This window comes from Rhinatrema bivittatum, chromosome 12 (assembly GCF_901001135.1).
Source record: "Rhinatrema bivittatum chromosome 12, aRhiBiv1.1, whole genome shotgun sequence".
Lineage (NCBI taxonomy): Eukaryota > Metazoa > Chordata > Amphibia > Gymnophiona > Rhinatrematidae > Rhinatrema > Rhinatrema bivittatum.
In genome coordinates, this window is record NC_042626.1 from 61,201,480 (window position 1) to 61,220,697 (window position 19,218).

Genomic DNA, 19,218 nt, shown 5'->3' on the forward strand with positions numbered 1-19,218 from the left:
TGTTTCAGATACACAAAACCAACAAGTTAAATTACCATTTTTTGTAATCTTTTCTACTTTTATCAGAGTCCAAATAGCCCTATGAGCAATAAAATAAACTGATTGAGTAATTGAGGCTCAGAAGGAAGACCAAAACTTTGGCTAGTCATCAAATAGAGCATCTACATTCAGCTCATCTTTCCAGATCTTCTCAGTCACTCTACATAAAGAAGGTTGATTGGATTTAAATAACTTATAGAAAGTGAAAATGTATTTGGAGCCTGACAATATTTTAATACAAATATTCTCAATTAGCAAATGTCAGTAAGCTTTGATGTCAACTTTCAAATTGGCACACAGATGCATTTTGGCGTGCGTGCATCGGTGAATGCCCAAATACGTGGCCATTTTATAACTTGCATGCACATATGTGTGCACTTTACAAAACAGCCTGGCTGCATGTACATGTGTGCCCAATTTTAAGTGGGCATGCGTCTAGGTGCGCAAATCCTGATTCTACTGTGTAAGTCAGGATATTTTAGAATGGGCACGTCCATGCCATTTTACCAGTTCATCCACCAGTTTGCCCAGTTAAGAGCTAGGTCCTCCAGACCCTCCTGGTTTGATAGCCTGCATTCCCCCCAGTTACCCCAGACCCTTTAAACGGCAGAAATGGCAAATTTCTTTTATTTTTTAAGTTACACTTCCTCCATAGCAGAAGTAAAGTTTCACGGCAGTGGATCTAGGTGCACGCTGGTACGTGTAAGTATTTACATGCACATCTCTTGGCCATGCCCTGAAATGCCCATGCCCCATCCAGACCTCGCCCACAATACAACCCTTTTTTAAATTAAGTGAGATATGTATGTAGCGGGAGATACAGACACATCTGGGCGGCTTTTAAAATTCGGTGGGTGCGCATGAGCCCAATTTGTGCACGCAGCTCCCTATTTTGGTGCGTGTTGGGCTTTTAAAATTCACCTTTGCTGTTCATAATTCAGTCTTTTAATTGTAACCACTGAAAAATTTGATTTTAACTAAGGCCAAATTCTTGTCATAAGAACATAAGAACATAAGAAAATGCCATACTGGGTCAGACCAAGGGTCCATCAAGCCCAGCATCCTGTTTCCAACAGTGGCCAATCCAGGCCATAAGAACCTGGCAAGTACCCAAAAACTAAGTCTATTCCATGTAACCATTGCTAATGGCAGTGGCTATTCTCTAAGTGAACTTAATAGCAGGTAATGGACTTCTCCTCCAAGAACTTATCCAATCCTTTTTTAAACACAGCTATACTAACTGCACGAACCACATTCTCTGGCAACAAATTCCAGAGTTTAATTGTGCGTTGAGTAAAAAAGAACTTTCTCCGATTAGTTTTAAATGTGCCCCATGCTAACTTCATGGAGTGTCCCCTAGTCTTTCTACTATCCGAAAGAGTAAATAACCGATTCACATCTACCTGTTCTAGACCTCTCATGATTTTAAACACCTCTATCATATCCCCCCTCAGTCGTCTCTTCTCCAAGCTGAAAAGTCCTAACCTCTTTAGTCTTTCCTCATAGGGGAGTTGTTCCATTCCCCTTATCATTTTGGTAGCCCTTCTCTGTACCTTCTCCATCGCAATTATATCTTTTTTGAGATGCGGCGACCAGAATTGTACACAGTATTCAAGGTGCGGTCATCAAAAGACTTAATTTTCTCTTCATGGATTAAATGTTCAAGTGTCCATATATCTTATTTATATCATGATTTCCAAATTATAATCTTACTATTGACTTTTTATTGGGTATTATACCAAATAGACATCTCAAATGAGGTGAACTGGAAACATTTTTTGATGGTGAGGACTCTGAGCGACTTGATGGAATCCTGTGAAATTGGAGAACGTCATTACTCAGATTGATAGACTAAAAAATAAAAAATCACAGGACCAGATGGAATTCCCCCCCCCCCCCCCCCCCAAGTTCTGAAGGATCACAAAAATTAAATTGCAGACTTGTTCCTGGTGATTTGTAATCTATCATTTAAAACATCTATGGTACCAGAAGATTATACCAATGTGACACCAATTTTTAAAAAGGGTACCAGGATGATCCAGGAAACTGTAGACCGGTGAGCCTAATATCTGTTCCAGGCAAAATGGTCGAAGTTATTCTTAAAAACAAAATTACTGACCACATATATAGATATGATTTAATGAAGGAGCACCAACATGATTTTTGCAAAAGGAAGTCTTGTCTTACCAATTTACTAGATTTTTTTGAGGGATTAAATAAACATGTGGGCAAAGGTGAGCCGTTGATAAAGTATATTTGGATTTTCAGAAGGCGTTTGACAAAGGCCCTAATGAGAGGCTCCTCAGGAAACTGGGAAGTCATGTGATCAGAGGCAGTGTCCTATTTTGGATTGATAACTAGATAAAGCTTAGTAAACAGACTAGGACTAAATGGTCAGTTTTCCAAACGGAGAAAGGTCATTAGTGGAGATCCCAAGGGTCTGTGCTATTTAGCATATTCATAAATGATCTGGAGAAAGGAACAATGAGTGAGGTAACCAGATTTGCAGATGACACAAGATTGTTTTGAATCATTAAAACAGCAGCAGATTGTGAAGAATACAGAAGGACCTTGCTCTGGGTTTGGCCCATGCACACTGGCATTCTGCCCGGGAGCTCTAACCCAGGGACTAATCTCACTGCTGAACCCAGATAACAGTTCTAGAGACCATATCTCAAATTTCTGTTTTAGTTGGAATATTGTTATTATGACATAAGATGTATTTTCCAGGGTTTTTTGTCCAGGGGGAAAGTTTACTTTCAGGGCCCTTTGCATTGCTTAGTATTAAGTCCCAATTTCAAATATTGAATAAAGCAGTGATAATCTCAGCGTAAATAATCATTAAAGTCACAGGGTTTCCAATGTTTCTCTTTATCGATGTTGTAATTGATGAAATAAAGTTCTTTATAGCTGAGCTGATTCACCCTTTGATGGTACAGAGCAAAGCTAGCGAGTGTGTCTTCCACAGGACTTTGTCGGCTTTTACGTGCATATTTAAGCAGCTTTTAAAACATGCTCGTGTGAGGCACATTCACCAGTTTGCCAGTTAAAATCAAGGTCTTTGAGACCCCCTTGGTTCTTTAACCTGCACGCTGCCCAGTTGACCTGGACTCCTCATACTGTCCTATAAGCTCTAGAACTCAAGATCTACAGAATTGTTCCTCATCAGGAGCAGCGGTAAAGTTACATGGATATTTATTTATTTTAAACATTTATATTCTGGCAGTTCACCAATGTTACCGGTGTGCAATATACATACATATTAAAATCCATAAACATAGCATAACAGGCATTGCCAAACAAACAGATTAAACCAGAATATATAATAATGTAAGCCAGCAGAACCTATGGGCGAATACCTGACATATATTTGTGCAAAATTCTTACTGAGCCTGGTTTTAAGTAGCTTCCTGAATTGGAGCAGGTCACCCTCAAATCATTCCAAAAAGAAGGACCGGCAATACTGATTATCCTTTTACGTAAAGTGGCCAAACGAACTTGCTTAGCGGAAGGAATTTCTAGTAAGTGCTGTGAAGAGGAGCGCAGTGGCTGAGAAGGGAAATATGCTCGAAGGGAAGATTAAATGCTGGAGGGTGAAAGCCCGAAAATGGCCTTAAAGACCAGGGTAAGCACTTTACTCTCCAGGCCACGGGGAGCCAATGTAATCTTTCCAGAATAGGGGAGATGTGGTCGTGTAGATCGTATTTAGCCTACACGCGCTGTGGTTTTCTGTTGATACATTTGGAGTTACACGAGTGAGTGCTGGCCCCGCCCATTTTCTGCCTCCTTATTTTTCACGTGCGCACGTGTACATGCACGCATAATTTGCAGCTTGTAAAAATCCGTGTTGCTCACACGCAGCTCACCCACTGACTTTGCAACAGTTCTCAAAAGGAAAATACCAACATACTTTCCCTTTGAAAATTGTCTAGGGAAAAATTGCCTTCACAAATCTGCACTTTTTTTTTTGCTGGTATTTTTTTCCTTTCAAAATAAGGCATGTAGTTTTAAAAATGCAAAACTATGCGCATAAATGCCTCCCCTGATCTAACCTCGCTTCCAAGCCCGCCAACTTTTTCCACAGGTAAAATTACCTCACTTTTCAGCTGTGGGCAATTTTCAGAAAACTTCTTTTGAGGTATTTGAATGTCTCCATTAAATCCATCCCCTCCTCGCTTCTCATTTAGGGTACACATATTTAGGTCCTTTAGTCTCATCTCAAAGGGCTCTTGTAGACACGACACTATTTTGATAGCCCTTTTCTGGACTGCTTGCTGTCTATTATCCTACTGGAGATTTCGTCCTCCACACCTGGACACCTCTTTGTCTCCCGCGTCCTTGGCAGCACCTTCTGTATCTGTCCCAAGCGTGCATGAATCTATTCACTGATTTTATGGCTACCAGCTCTGCTGATCGGCTATTCCAAGCATCCATTGCCTTCTCAGTAAAGAAGTATATATCCTCACATTCCCGCAGAGCCTCCCTCCCCCAGTTTCATATCATGACCCCTTGCCCTTGTGCTTCTTTTGCTGTGGAAAATTGCACCTTCTGCAGACCTGAGGTCTAACCCTGCACTCTAGCAAATAAATCTCCCCTCTGCACTAACAATTGTCAGACCTGATTCATTTATATTAGTTGAAAAATTCAAACGTTCTAATAACCTTTCCTTCTTTCATACAGTGAAAGAAACCAGAAACCATTTCCCACTGTATTTTTTTAATCAACCAATTTTCTGCATTTTTGTAGAAAATTTAAGCATTGTTAGAACCACAACTATTTCAAGCCCTCAAAATAGGTTTCACATGTGGGCCACTCATACCTAGGGACATCCCAGACCCTGTTTCCTATTTAAAGGTGATGCAGTTCCTAGTAGAAAGAATTCCAGGGGCACTCTCCCTATGGATCCAGGATAGATTTCTTGTCCAGCTTTCTGTGTAAAGGATTTTTAGTGGGTCTGCGGGGTCACAGGTGAAAGGAGCCTTTGCTGGAGTTAAATTCCAGAAGCTTTGTCAGTCATTTTTTTCTGTCTCAAAGAAATCATTTGCCTAGATGCAGAACTATGGATTCCTTTCCTAAGTGGTTTGCACGGCACCGGCTTCCCTCTCCTCTGAGATTAGGACTCACAGGCAGTTCGGAGTCTCCCTTTCACCAGTTCTTTGCAAAAGCAGGAGAGAAAGAGAGAAGTGAATGACTCACAGAGAGAAAAAGAGACAGAGAAACAGGCTGATGTAATACTGACGCACTAAAAACGTGCGCCCAAACTGGAAGAATTTTTTTTTAATGTGCGCACAATCACCTCTCCTGGCCACTCAATGCAATCAGCAAATGACTCAGCACGTTAAACAGGACACACTAGTGATAAATTGTGCATTCCTAGTAAGTCCATGGCATCGGGCGCCCAGGAGAAGTGGCTGAGTGCGGGTTAGGGAAACAGACGCTCAATTTTACGCGTGTGGTTAGGAAAATAGATGCTTATTAATTGAGCGTCCATTTTCCTATCCTGACCGTCAACAAGACATTTATTTATTTATTTTTTTACCTTACTCCTTTTTTCGGTTCCTCCCACTTAATACTGCCATGATATTAAGTGGGAGGAACTGCAGAAAAGCATTATTTTCTGCTTTTCTGTTAACTTTTGGGGCTCCTCAAGACTTAACGCCAGATCCGGGGCTGGTGTTAATTTTTGAGGGTAAAAATGTGCGTGTCAGGTCCACATTAATTTTTTTACATAAGGGGGTAATAGCTAATAGCCTCATCAACATGGCATTTACATGTGATGAGCGCTATTAGCTATGTGCTGGTTTGGACGCGAGCTTTGGATGCGCTCATTCCCTTATTACTTAAGGGGTTATGGACGCATGTCCAAAACACGCGTTAACCTGTGCTCTAGCTTGAGCGCACGGTATTACATAGGCCTGAAAGAGAGCAAGGACCCCTAAATTAAATGCTCAAACAAGTATAGCTTTACTCTAGTTACATATATAGAAAGGGTAATTTTATAATGACCTGCATAACTTGTGTTGGCAAAATACATACGTTACACTCATTCTGAAAACCCTGATTTGGGTTTAATTACTTGCCTTTTCCAATTCTGAGCTGAAGGTTATAATAGGTACTATAGACTTACAGCCATAAATTTGCTTTGAAACTAATCCACACAAAGTTACACCTGCTCTTTCTAGGGCATATACATATACATATGTATATAATTGCAAACTTTGTTTATAATTTTATTACAAAACTTCCCATGTTAATTTTCCCCCCTCTCGTTAATGCCTTGTTATCATGTTTTTACTGTTCAATGTAAAGCGCCATGCCGTGCGTTTGTTTTGCGTTACAATGTGAACCGATATGATATCCTGGATGAATGTCGGTATATAAAAATTTTAAATAAATAAATAAATAAATAAATGTATGTTAATTTATGGGCGTACTTTTGAAAATCTAAAGTATGTGCATGAATCCCAACTCTGCCTAGCTCCATCTCCCAAAAGGCTATTTTTTGCGTGTATAAAACTACGCATAGGGACGGTAACTTTCAAACCGGTGCGTGGGTGCATATATGTACATTCATGTCGGCGCGTGCCAAGATATGCTGTCATTTTATAACATACGCGCACATATGCACGCATATTATAAAATAGTCTGTCTCTCATACATGCGCGCCAAATTTTAAGTAGATGTGCGCATAGGCATGTAAAACCCGCTTCTACTGTGTAAGTTGGGGAATTTTAAAAGGAGTGCACATCCATGCCATTGCCAGTTTAACCAGTTCGGCCACCAGTTCGCCCATTAGACAACTAGGTCCTGCAAACTCCCCTGGTTTGATAGCCTACACTCCCCCCAGTTATCCCAGACCCTTTAATCTCTCAGAAATGTTTAGATCATTTAATTTTATTACTTACAACTCCATAGCAGAAATAAAGTTACGCGGTAGGAGACCTCGATGTGCACTGGGGTGCGTAAGTATTTACATTTTATTTTATTTATTTATTTAACATATTTTCTATACCGACATTAAAATACACATCATATCGGTTTACATTATAACAGCAGGTAGAAAATACATAGAACAGGGATGTGGGCGTGGATAACAACAGCATAACAGCATAAACAAGAATTACATGCACATCTCTTGGACTCCACCCCGCCCCCTTTTAAAAACTATTTAGTTGTGCATGTAGCAGCTTTTAAAAGTGTATCTGGTGCTTTTTAAAATAAAGTCGGCATGCATAAGCCCAACTTATTCATGCAGCCCCTGACTGATACACCCGCTGGGCTTTTAAAATTCACTTTAAAGTCAGGTTATATTACATATAACTTTCATAAGTTGTCGTCAAGGGTGACATCTTGGCCTTTGATGATGACATTGGCCGTTCAGGCAGGCAGGTCGGAGTATTGGCAGGCTGCACATAATACAGCTTTTTCAAGGTATAGGCAGGCAGAAGAAAGGTCTTGATGGGCCAGATTTGGCCCATGGGCTGTAGTTTGCCCTCCACTGTTCTAGGAGCATTTTTCTGTTTGATTGATAGTTTGGTATGGTAGGTTCTTTTAACTTCTGTAATTGCTTGGGGTAGGTTAGAATCCTAGTATTGGTTCTGAGTGAGTTGGAATAAAATAGAGATTATAAAAACTATTGGACTAAAAAAAACTATAGACCAAACGCCTGGATTTTTGTGGTGAGATACAGGGGGAATTGACAGGGAGTGTTCTGGAATTGTGCCCAAGGTATAGTGAACCAAACCCAGTATGTGTGGATGTGGTAATGGGTATTCTTTTATCATGAAAAAGATCAGAAAGAGTCTGTGGCAAAAGATATTCAAAGGTGATGATTCAGCTGAACTGAAACAAATTGACAAACCAAAAATTAGCAAATCATCTGGCCCAAATGGTAGAAAGAACTGAAAAATGAAATTGTGACTCTTCTGTTAGTAATGTATGAACTATCATTAAACTTGTCTATGGTACCTGAAGGCTGAAGGGTTGCCAAGGTAATGCCAGTTTTTAAAAAGGGCTCGAGGAGTGATCCAGGAAAATACGGACCAGTGAGTCTGACGTCTGTGCCAGGCAAAATAGTTTCTACTATCATAAAGAACAAAATTGCTGAACATACAGATAGGCATAGTTTAATGGGACAAAGCCAACATAGATTTAGCCAAGGGAAGTCTTTCTCACCAATCTGCTACATTTTTTTGAGGGTGTAAATAAACATGTGAATAAAGGTGAGCCAGTTGATATAGGGGTCAATTTTAAAAAACACGCGTATGCATCCATATGCGCATGGTCCCCGGCGCACGCACATGGACGCGCCAATTTTATAACATGCATGCGCCAGTGCGTGCATGTATTAAAATCTGATGTCCATTTGTGCATGTGTGGACAGACCGTGACTCGTGTGCTCAGGGGGAGAATTTTCAAATTATGCATGGCAATGCAATCGGCCTTATTTCCAGTTCCCTACCCCCCCCCCCCCCCCCCGCGTCTATCCTTCCTTATCTTTCCCCTCTCCACCCCGATCCCAACCCCTACCTAGCTACCCGGAGCAAAAGTATTTTCCACAGGCTGGCTGGCTGCCGGCGCATGCTTCCCTGGGACAGCAGCTAATGGCCGCTGTCCCGGCCGGCCTCTGTCCCATCCCACCCCTCCCCACTCAGACCACACCCCCAAGCCCTCCCCTTTTTCAGGGCCCAGCACTTCTACGCATAACAGGGGTTACATACGTGGCCAGGCCTGTTCTAAAATGCGCGCAGGATGCGCAAGTCCTGGCCACACATGTAATCCCTATTTTTTACACGTGCAATCCTTTGAAAATTCATTTGCTAGTGTATTTGGATTTCCAGAAAGAATTTGACAAAGTCCCTCTTGAGCAACATCTTAGGAAATAAAAAGTCATGGGATAGAGAGCAGTGTCCTATTGTGGATTGGGAACTGGTTAAAAGATGGAAAACAGAGTAGGGCTAAATGGTACATTTTCTCAGTGGAGAAAGGTGAATAGTAGAGTGACCCAGGAATCCGTTCTGGGACCACTGCTTTTTAATATATTTATAAACAATCTGGAAATGGGAACAATGAGTGAGATGATCAAGGTTGCAGATGACACAAAGTTATTCAAAGTTGTTAAATCACAAGAGGATTGTGAGAAATTGCAAGAAAGTTCTTTTTTACTCAACGCACAATTAAACTCTGGAATTTGTTGCCAGAGGATGTGGTTAGTGCAGTTAGTAATAGTATAGCTGTGTTTAAAAAAGGATTGGATAAGTTCTTGGAGGAGAAGTTCATTACCTGCTATTAAGTTCACTTAGAGAATAGCCACTGCCATTAGCAATGGTAACATGGAATAGACTTAGCTTTTGGGTACTTGCCAGGTTCTTATGGCCTGGATTGGCCACTGTTGGAAACAGGATGCTGGGCTTGATGGACCCTTGGTCTGACCCAGTATGGCATTTTCTTATGTTCTTATGTCCTTATGACCTTGCAAAACTGGGAGATTGGGCATGCAAATGGCAAATTAAATTTAATGTAGACAAGTGCAAAGTGATGCACTTAGGGAAGAGTAACCCAAATTATAGCTACACAATGCAAGGTTAAATATTAGGAGTCAACATTCAGGAAAAGGATCTAGGCATCATTTATACATTGAAATCTTCTTCTGCCCAGTGTGCAGCAGCAATCAAGAAAGCAGATAGAATGCTAGGAATTATTAGGAAAGGAATGGAAAATAAAACAATGGATATAATAATGCCTCTGTATTATGCAATTCTGATCACCCCATCTCAAAAAAGATATAGCAGAATTAGAAAAGATACAGAGAAGGGCATTCAAAATGATAAAGGGGATGGAACGATTCCCCTTTGAGGAAAGACTAAAGAGGTTAGGAATCTTCAGCTTGGAGAAGAGATGGCTAAGGGGAGATATGATAGAGGTCTATAAAATAAAGAGTAGAGTAGAACAAGTAAATGTGAATCAGTTGTTTACTATTTCAAATAATTTAAAACTAATAAGAGAAAATATCTTTTTACTCAATACATAATTAAGCTCTGGAATTCATTGCCAGAGGATGTTGTGAAAGCTATTAGTGTAGCTGCGCTTACAAAAAGTTTGGACAAGTTTGGACAAGTTCCATTAACCATTATTAAGATAGCGTTGCAGAAATCTACTGCTTATTATTGGGTTAAGCAGCTTGGAATCTACCTACCCCTTCGGATCCTGCCAGGTACTTATGACCTGGATTGGCCACTATTGGAAACAGGATACTGGGCTTGACGGACCATTGGTCTGTCCGTATAGAAAATCTTACGTACTTATGAATATCCTGGAACTCTATATGGCCCCATATACTTGCGTTTATGAGCGCATGGAAATCTAACATAGTATTTTATAATCTGCATGTATCATGTATGCTGATGACATACAGGTTTTCTTTCCAGTCACAGCATCATGGTCATCTATGTTTCAATTTCTTTCCGTCTGTATGTCTGCCATTAAACAATGGACATATCACAAAACATTTTTTTAAACTTTATATTTATTGCATTTTTCAATTTTATGAAGAATAAATTGTGCACAGAAACATTGAAATTATCAAAGAAACAATAGAAGAAAACTCAAATCTGTTACAGGGTCGATTTTAAAAGCAGTGCGTGGCTGTCCATGTGCGTGCGGTTCCCGCATTGATTTTATAGCTTGTGCGCGCCGGCGTGCGCATGTTATAAAATCCAATAGCTGTATGTACATGCACGCCGGATTTTAAAATTTGCTTGCGCATGTGCGGCTGGTGCGCAATCAGGCCTTCTCCAGTTCCCTCCCAGTCCACTACAATTAAGGAGCAGACTAGGAGGGAACTTACCTATCCCCCTTACCTAACCTTCCTCTCTCTTCCCCTCTCCTCCCCGCCCCCTAAACCTAACCTAGCTAACCCCAAATTCTTTATTTCAATACTTACTGCTTCTTTGCCCCTCCCTACCCAGATCCCACCCCATGACCAGCCCCTTTGGAGAGACCCGGCACTTGTGCTTGTACCAGGGTTTACGTGTGTGGCTGGGCTCATTATAAAATGCGCGCGCTGTGCACAAGGCCCAACCAGGCACGTAAACCCCGGTATTTGTGTGTGTGGGCCTTTGAAAATGTATTTGCATATCATTAGTCCACAAAAAAAAAAAAAAAGAATCAATAGGGGAGAATAAGGAATTTTAAAAGAGAAGAAAAAAAGAAAACAGCCTTAACATAATGCAATTCCTGTAACTATTAAACTTGGTTATTCTGATTAAATGACACTGCGAGTGGACTTGAGATCAAAGTAGCTTTCCTAGAGTTAAAAAAGCTTGAAATTCTTCTGGGGAAAAAACATATTACCATGCAATTTAACATAACATTTATAAAGGTATCTTAATATAAAAATTGCACCTAATGCTAGTACTATCTGTAACGTTAGCAGCCACCACTCGCTCACTTTGTATCTGGCGTTCCTTTCTCGTCTGCCCCCCTTTTTCCCTGCTTATTTCTCTAAACTTCGCACCCGTGACACAAATAAACACACCACAACTGTTATTTGGTATAAACAAAAGGCCGCAGCTTTATTCCTTTACATATGAATAAACTCCCTGGTATACCCGAGCCGATGTGCTTCCCCTGACTGCCCGCCGTACGTAGCCAGGCGTCTTTTAGCCAGGGCCCCCCTGGCGTCACCTCTCTCCGCCAGGGAGTCCCGCCATGTGCGCTTTGTCGCGCCACCGCCTTTTCCGCGCCTCCCCTGGCGCTGACGGCTATCGCGTCATCCGGTGCTGCCTCCGGCACCCCTTATCATATAGTCAACCGGCCCGGGTAACCGCCTTCCTTTAAGCTGCGACAATATCCCTGTCCTTGCCCCTCCTGATTATGAATTCAACTAACCCCTGTTATATTTTGCAATTTTATTTTTAATTTATTTATCTATTTATTTATTTATTTATTTTTCTAACCCTCTGCCGAACATCCTGCAGGGTGGGTGGGTGGGCTTTCCTTTGCGGCGGCTCTCACCAAAAAGGGCGGCCGCTGTTCTGCGGTGGCCCTTTAAGGGAGCCCTTACGTCATCGGCCGGCGCCGCGGGCGCCTGCCGATGACGCCCTACTCTCTCTTTCCTTCGGCCCCCTCCTGTCCCTGTCCTCCTACGGACCGCCACACTTCCTCGGGTGGCGCGTCCGTTACAGGGATGGCTCGGCGATTCCGCCTGGGCCCACCTATTAACGTTAGCAGCCACCACTCGCTCACTTTGTATCTGGCGTTCCTTTCTCGTCTGCCCCCCTTTTTCCCTGCTTATTTCTCTAAACTTCGCACCCGTGACACAAATAAACACACCACAACTGTTATTTGGTATAAACAAAAGGCCGCAGCTTTATTCCTTTACATATGAATAAACTCCCTGGTATACCCGAGCCGATGTGCTTCCCCTGACTGCCCGCCGTACGTAGCCAGGCGTCTTTTAGCCAGGGCCCCCCTGGCGTCACCTCTCTCCGCCAGGGAGTCCCGCCATGTGCGCTTTGTCGCGCCACCGCCTTTTCCGCGCCTCCCCTGGCGCTGACGGCTATCGCGTCATCCGGTGCTGCCTCCGGCACCCCTTATCATATAGTCAACCGGCCCGGGTAACCGCCATAACGCGAGGTAGGTGTAACCTTGCCTCGCGTTCCCCCACTTAACTAGCTGCGGCCTTTTCTCTCCTTAAACCCACTGCTTCTATGGCGTCTTGTAACATATTATTAAATATGTCATATCCTATGTCGGACGGATGTATGCCATCCTCTCGGAACAAGCCCTGACACCCGTCTTCTGCCCATTGATGTCTGATCTGATGCAAACCTTCCTTACGTGTCCACGTTTCCAACTGCCTGTTAACCTTCTTCCTGCCTCTATTCCATAATTTAGAGTCCCTCCATTTAGGCCTTGGGATGATTTCCGACCAGACCAACGCGGTATTCGGGTAGATTGCGGATATTATGGCTAGGTCTCTTTTTACTATTTGTATTAAACTTTTGCATGCTAAGGAATTCAAGTCATTGCCCCCCAGGTGTATGATTATCACATCTGGCGCCACCTTGGATTCTTTCAGGCGCCGTAACAAGGGCAATAATTGTTTCCATTGCATGCCGGATTTTCCATGCCATGTGACAGTCCACCCTTGAATTGCCAAACCGAGGTGTTGTCCATACGTTCGTCCTATCGCTCTCTTGGCTGCTCATCTTACGTATGAGTGGCCAATAATCCACGCTGTCCTCTGTACTCGCTGTTGTTCTGTAAAATATAATCAATCGGTTTGGTTAATTCGGGTGGATGCAACCTTGTCCAACCGGACGTACGAGTCAACCGCGTTCGATCTCCATCTTCCGATCTTCTTAATTGTTTCTTTGTCTAATCCGGCTTGCGCTGCGCTTGTCGCCGCCCCGATTCGGAATGAGTGGGAGCTGAACTTCCCTGCGTCCCACTTTAATTTATTTGCCGCTGATTTCAGTACTGCTATCAACTGGAATCGTGTCAGTGGCGATCCGTCGCGATGTATAAGCAGATGATTTCCTCCTTCTGGGCGGGCGGCTAGATATTCTTTTGCGTTGAAGATTGGGCATGTCTTACAGCCCGCTACTCTGTTGAGATGTAATGTAGCCCCTTTCCCCTGCTGATCGGTCTTTGATCTGTTTATTGTGATACTGAGGGTCTCCGTTGTGCACTGGACGTTCTTCCGCAGCAACCCGTTCCCTCCCTCGTCTTTCTTGTTGCGGGCCACCAATTCGCTGATTCTGAACGCTCCGAAGAATGCCAGCGAGAAAGCGAGCCTGAATAACTTGGTCTCGAATGTAGATGAGCAGATTTCGGCTAGCGCTATCCATATCGCTTTCAGCATGTGGTGTGTGATAGGATGCCTGCTGTCTCTGTTTGGGCCGATCTTCCTTGCCCATCCCGTCAACATTTTCTTTATTAGGAATGATTTCGTGGGATCCCCCCATCCGAAGGCCTTAAAAAAGAATGCTGCTCCAGCAAGGCGCTTGATGACTGTGTTCCTGGATGCACCGTTTTCTTTCGCTGAATCAATGAATTTGATAAGGAGCTCTTCGCTTGCTGGTCCTTCTCTCCAGCCGAGTTCCTGCAGGAAACTGGATACGACCTCGAAGCTTCTGCAATAGGAGGTCCAAGTCGCCGTTGCTACGGATCTTCGGAGCAGGTCCCTCGTTGTGTCCGACCAATTTGCCATAATTGATCCGGCATTGGTGTTGCTGATTCGTCTGCTGTCGGGACCTGCTTGTGGAATAAATGCCATTTAGCACGGGATAACGCATCAGCCGCGCCGTTCAATGTCCCTGGTACATGTCTAGCTCTTATGGTTATGTTGTGTCTCAGCGCCTGTAGCACTATTTCCCTCAGTAATGTAACCACTAGCGCGCATTTTGCTGATTGTGCGTTCAAGATGTGGACGACCGCCTGGTTGTCGCACCAGAATATGATGTGTCGGTTTCTTAGTTTTTCGCTCCAGAGCACTAGCGTTACCCATATTGGGAAGAGTTCCAAGAAAGTAATGTTCTTTGTTATACCCTTCTCTTTCCATTCTTCCGGCCAAGGCTCCGCGCACCATGCCCCTTGACACAATGCACCGAATCCCCATCCACCTGAGGCATCTGTTTGTATGCCGAGGTCCCGATTGGATAAAGGGGAATCTTGAATAACTGACACTCCATTGTAGTTGTCCAGAAAGGATTTCCAAATTCTGAAGTCGTCTCTGATTTCTTTTGAAACTCGCAGGTAATGATGTGGCTTCCTTATTCCAACGGTTGCTGCCGCCAGCCTTCTCATAAACGCTCTTCCCATCGGGATCACTCGGCAAGCGAAATTCAGTGTTCCTAATATTGCTTGTGCATCTCGAAGTGTTATTTTCTTTGCGGAACCCGATTGCCGGATCATGTCGTGAAGCTTCGATACTTTTTCTGCGGGTAGACGCGCTGTCATTCTTTTGGAATCCAACTCTATTCCTAAGAATGATATCGTTGTTGTTGGGCCTTCTGTCTTGTTGTTGGCTAATGGCACACCTAATTCCGCGGTGATAAACTGAAAATCCGCTAGCAGGCTGCCGCATGTGTTGGCATCTTGTGGGCCGACGAATAGAAAGTCGTCGAGGTAATGAATGATGTTGTTTGATTCCGCTTTCCTTGCTACGACCCAATGCAGGAACGAACTGAAGAGTTCGAAATATGCGCATGAGATGGAGCATCCCATGGGCATGCACTTGTCGAAATAGAATTGGTTGTTAAATGTGAACCCGAGCAGCGGGAAGCTATCTGGGTGCACTGGGAGCAGCCTGAAGGCGGACTCTATGTCCGCCTTCGCCATCAAGGCTCCTCGTCCGCAGGTCCGCAGCAGGGCTAGTGCTGAATCGAAGGAAGCGTATTGCACCGTACAGTCCTCTGGCAGCAAGTGGTCATTTACTGACCTTCCCGGAGGGAATGATAAATTTAAGATGAGCCGAAATTTTCCTTTTTCTTTCTTCGGGATTACTGCTAATGGCGATAGGAACATGAGGTGGAATGGTTGCCGAATGAAGGGTCCTGCTATTCTTCCTAATTCCAATTCCGTTTGTAACTTCTCTAGGACGATGTCCTCGTGCTTCTTTGCTGAAGTAGAGTTGTTGGTGTTTTCTCCTTGTATTTGTCCCTGGAATGGGATAACGAACCCCTCTTTGAACCCTTGCCAGATTTTTATTGCCTTGTCCTTGCTTGGATACAACTGGAGCCATGGTTTCAACGCTTCTAGTTGTATTGGTGATGGTGCTTTCTCGAATTGCAGCTTCTCATGGATTGGCCTTACTCCCCGGCGGTGCTTTTTTGTTGCACTTTATCATCGGGTGTGGGGCTGCGCAAATTGTGCAAACATGCTTGAATTTGCAGTCCTGAAATGTACATACCGTTTTGTTGAACCTCCAACAGGTGTTATCGTGGGCAGATGCTGCCTTCGTTGCGGCTCTGTAAGGAGAAGGTCTTCGCGAGCTCCTGGCTCTCGATCCCGGCTCTGTATTTTTGCACGTCATATGCTGAATCCAAAGACTGACATCCTGAGTGCCCCACGTCATATGGCGGTTCTCCTCCATCTTATCCCGGAACTGCTCATCGTAATTCAGCCACGACCATCCGCTGTGCTGCTGGTACGCTCTGATGATATTGACTGCGTACGCTAGCATAGGTCCGTATTGTGCTGGATCTTTCCTACCGACTACGCTGGCCATGTATAAGAATGACATAATCCAATTCACTATTGTCTTCGGTATTTTCCTCTCCTTATCCTTGTTGTGCATTGTTTTTGACCTTTTGCGCCCCTCAGCTTTGCGTCTTCCCAATAGTATGCTAAAGATATCTACGTATTTTTTCTTTTGTATTTTCTTTCTTAGTCGCTTGGGCACGTCCTCCCATAATTCGGATAACGTCGTCAGCGCGGGTGGACCTCTCGAGTCTTTTTCGCTCGATTTATTTGGTTCTTGCTGGTCGCTATTAGACTCGGAGGATGATGAGCTAGAAGAGCTCGAGGAGCTGCTTGAGCTGGTGCTGTCCCTGCGCTTGCGCTTTGTTTTATGACTCCTTTTCCTTGAACTAGAGCTATTTCGTGACCCTGAACGCTCTGCTCCGTACTGTGGAGACTTGAGCCCCGTGCCCCCTTCTTTGTTCCAACACTCACCCACCATTCGTTCCTGGGACGACGGTTGCATTGCCGCTTGACTTATAGATGGTTGATCACCTAGGTCGTGTTCTCTGCTCGCCGACCTCCTTCGTCCGTCTTGCGGCGTTAGACTTTCGCCTCTGACTTGAGTCGTTTTCCTACTGGTCCTGTCGAACCCTGCTGGTGCTGTGCTATCAGTACTCTGTCCTGTTCCCATATCGTTGCATGTAGGTCGCGAGTACCGCTGGTCTGGTCTTGGTCCCGAATCATAGTCCTGGTAATGTGAAGATTGCCGGGGAGGTTCCTCCCAATCCCGCTCTTCGGGGCGGTATTGGTGTTCGAACATCTGTCTTGTCGCTGGATTCCTATTTGGGTATCCATCTTGATTTCTCCCTTCTCTCCTACGTCCCCCGTTGTTCCAGTGTAGCATTCCGCTACGGTCCCATCCTGTGCTTCCTTGTCCCGCACGTGGGTACTCATCTTGATAATTGCGCTCGTATTGGTTGTGGGGATGGAACTCGCTTTCTTGGTAAGTATTATGTCTTGGCGAGTTACCCTGCCATTCTTCGCCCGTCCATCTGATGCAGTTCGGGGAGCGTTCTCTATAACTTCGCTGTGTGATTTCGTGCTGGCTCGCCCTACCCTGTTCTACGTTGGGGGCGTCTGCAACTTCGTTCTCTGCTGCCTCCGCCCCTACCCCTTTATTAGTCGGGTCGAACTCCTGTCCTTGAGGCGGGGATTTTTCGGTGGTTGGCTCTCTGTTGTCGACTCTTCTGCTCCGTCCACGCTCCCCTCTTGTTCTCTTCCTGCCGCGGGTCTTCTGTTGCCTTGCCGGCTTGGGGTTCGTCAGTCCCCCTGCGTTGATGCCCTTCTCCGCTGCCTTGGATCTAGTCACGCGTTGCGGGAGACCCATATTCTTGGTCCTCGGAGACCGACCTGTTGCTTTGCGGGATGGTATGCTGTGTCTACGAATACTGCAAGAAAGTGTGCCTTTGTTAATATTAACCCTTCAACAATTCTGGTTGGAACCGGCTTTTTTTTTTTTTTTTTTTTTTTAACCCTTTGACAATTCTGTTCGGAACCGGCTCTCTTTATTTAAGCGCAGAGGAAACGCATAATCAAGCCGAACGCATTTTTTTTTTTTTTTTTTATAGTGCGCGTGAACCCCGAGATGCGCGTAATCCCTGTTGTACCATTCTCTGTATGGCCGTGATCTAAACGTACTTGAGAACTTAAATTTTTTTTTTTTTTTTTTTAAATATACCAAACCCTGGTCTCCTGGTTCTCGGCCCACTGCTCTGACCCCTAGGCAGGGCCCTTTGTAAGGTACGCATGGCGCGCACGAGGCCCAGCCGTACGCGTTAATCCCCCCCCCCCCCCTCCCACTCTTACTGTGCGGGGCTTTTATTTATTTATTTATTTTATTATTTTTTTTTTACTTCTAGGAGCTCTGCCGTCTGACGACCCTGCTGTCTACCTGACCTAAATCCCCTCTGCCTTCCTCGGGATGACCATGTGAGCGGGGCGCGGGTTTATGCTTGCGCCGGGTACGGCCATCCCTGCGATCCGTATTGGGGCGCGATCCGTATTGGGGCTGCCCCGCTAGTCTTCCGCAAACCTCACTGTGCCCCAGCCTGCTCCTGTGACCCACGGACTACCTATTGCGCCCCATCCCCCGCATGCGCCGCCTCCCTCCGTCTCCGCCCGGTCCCAGCATGCGTAACTTACCTTCGGTTCCCCCTCGGCCTGCGGGTCATCCTGCTCAGAGAGGAGGGGTAGCTCCACGGCCCCAAGTACCATGCGGGCCAAGCGGACAAAAACGCAACAACCACACTCGCTTCGCTTTATTTCCCTTTTTTTTTTTTTTTTTTATGTTGCTTCAACTGGGGGGGGGGGGGGGACCGGGGGCTCCCGTAGCAGGGATCGGAGCAGGGCTCGCGTGGAGGCTGGAGCGCTGGGCATGTGTGCCAGCCCCGGAGCCCGGGGGGGCAGGCGGCAGACCGGGACAGGCCGCCCGTGGTATGGGTGGCGTAAACAGCCCCTGAAATCATCTGTTACGAACCGGGGTCTAGCCATACCACCTCGGTCATTGCTAGCCCACACCTCTCACATGCACCACCGGGAGGTGGCCGCACCCGGGGGGGGGGGGGGGGGGCGGCGGGAACCCCTGCACCCGGGGGGGGGGGGGGCAGCGGGACGGGCAAGCAGACCGGAGCGTGGGGACGCAAAAAACGTGCTGCCGGCAGCTGTAGGTTTTTTTTTTTGTAATACGGGCCGCGCGGGGCTTCCCAGCCGGGGCTGGGGATAATGTGCCCGCGAGGGAGTTGGGGGGGGGGGGGGGGGGGGGATGGCCACGGGGAGGCGCATCGAGTTGCCGGAGGCCCTGCAGGAGAACCGGAGGGGTGCCGCAGGGCCGTGCCTGGCTGCCCGCCTCGGTGCGGGGTAGGCTGCATGTTAAGCTCGCCGCGATATGGCCTTGCATCCGCTCGCGGAGCGGGGATCCCGGAGCGGCCGCCG

The 19,218-nt window shown here is 45.4% G+C and overlaps 1 long non-coding RNA gene across 3 annotated transcripts in view; it reads left to right on the plus strand.

Annotated features, from left to right (window-relative positions):
* The window catches only part of LOC115073831, a 214,400-nt gene that overhangs the window by 131,686 nt on the left and 63,496 nt on the right, over positions 1 to 19,218 (plus strand). The gene's annotated exons all lie outside the window — the stretch shown is intronic.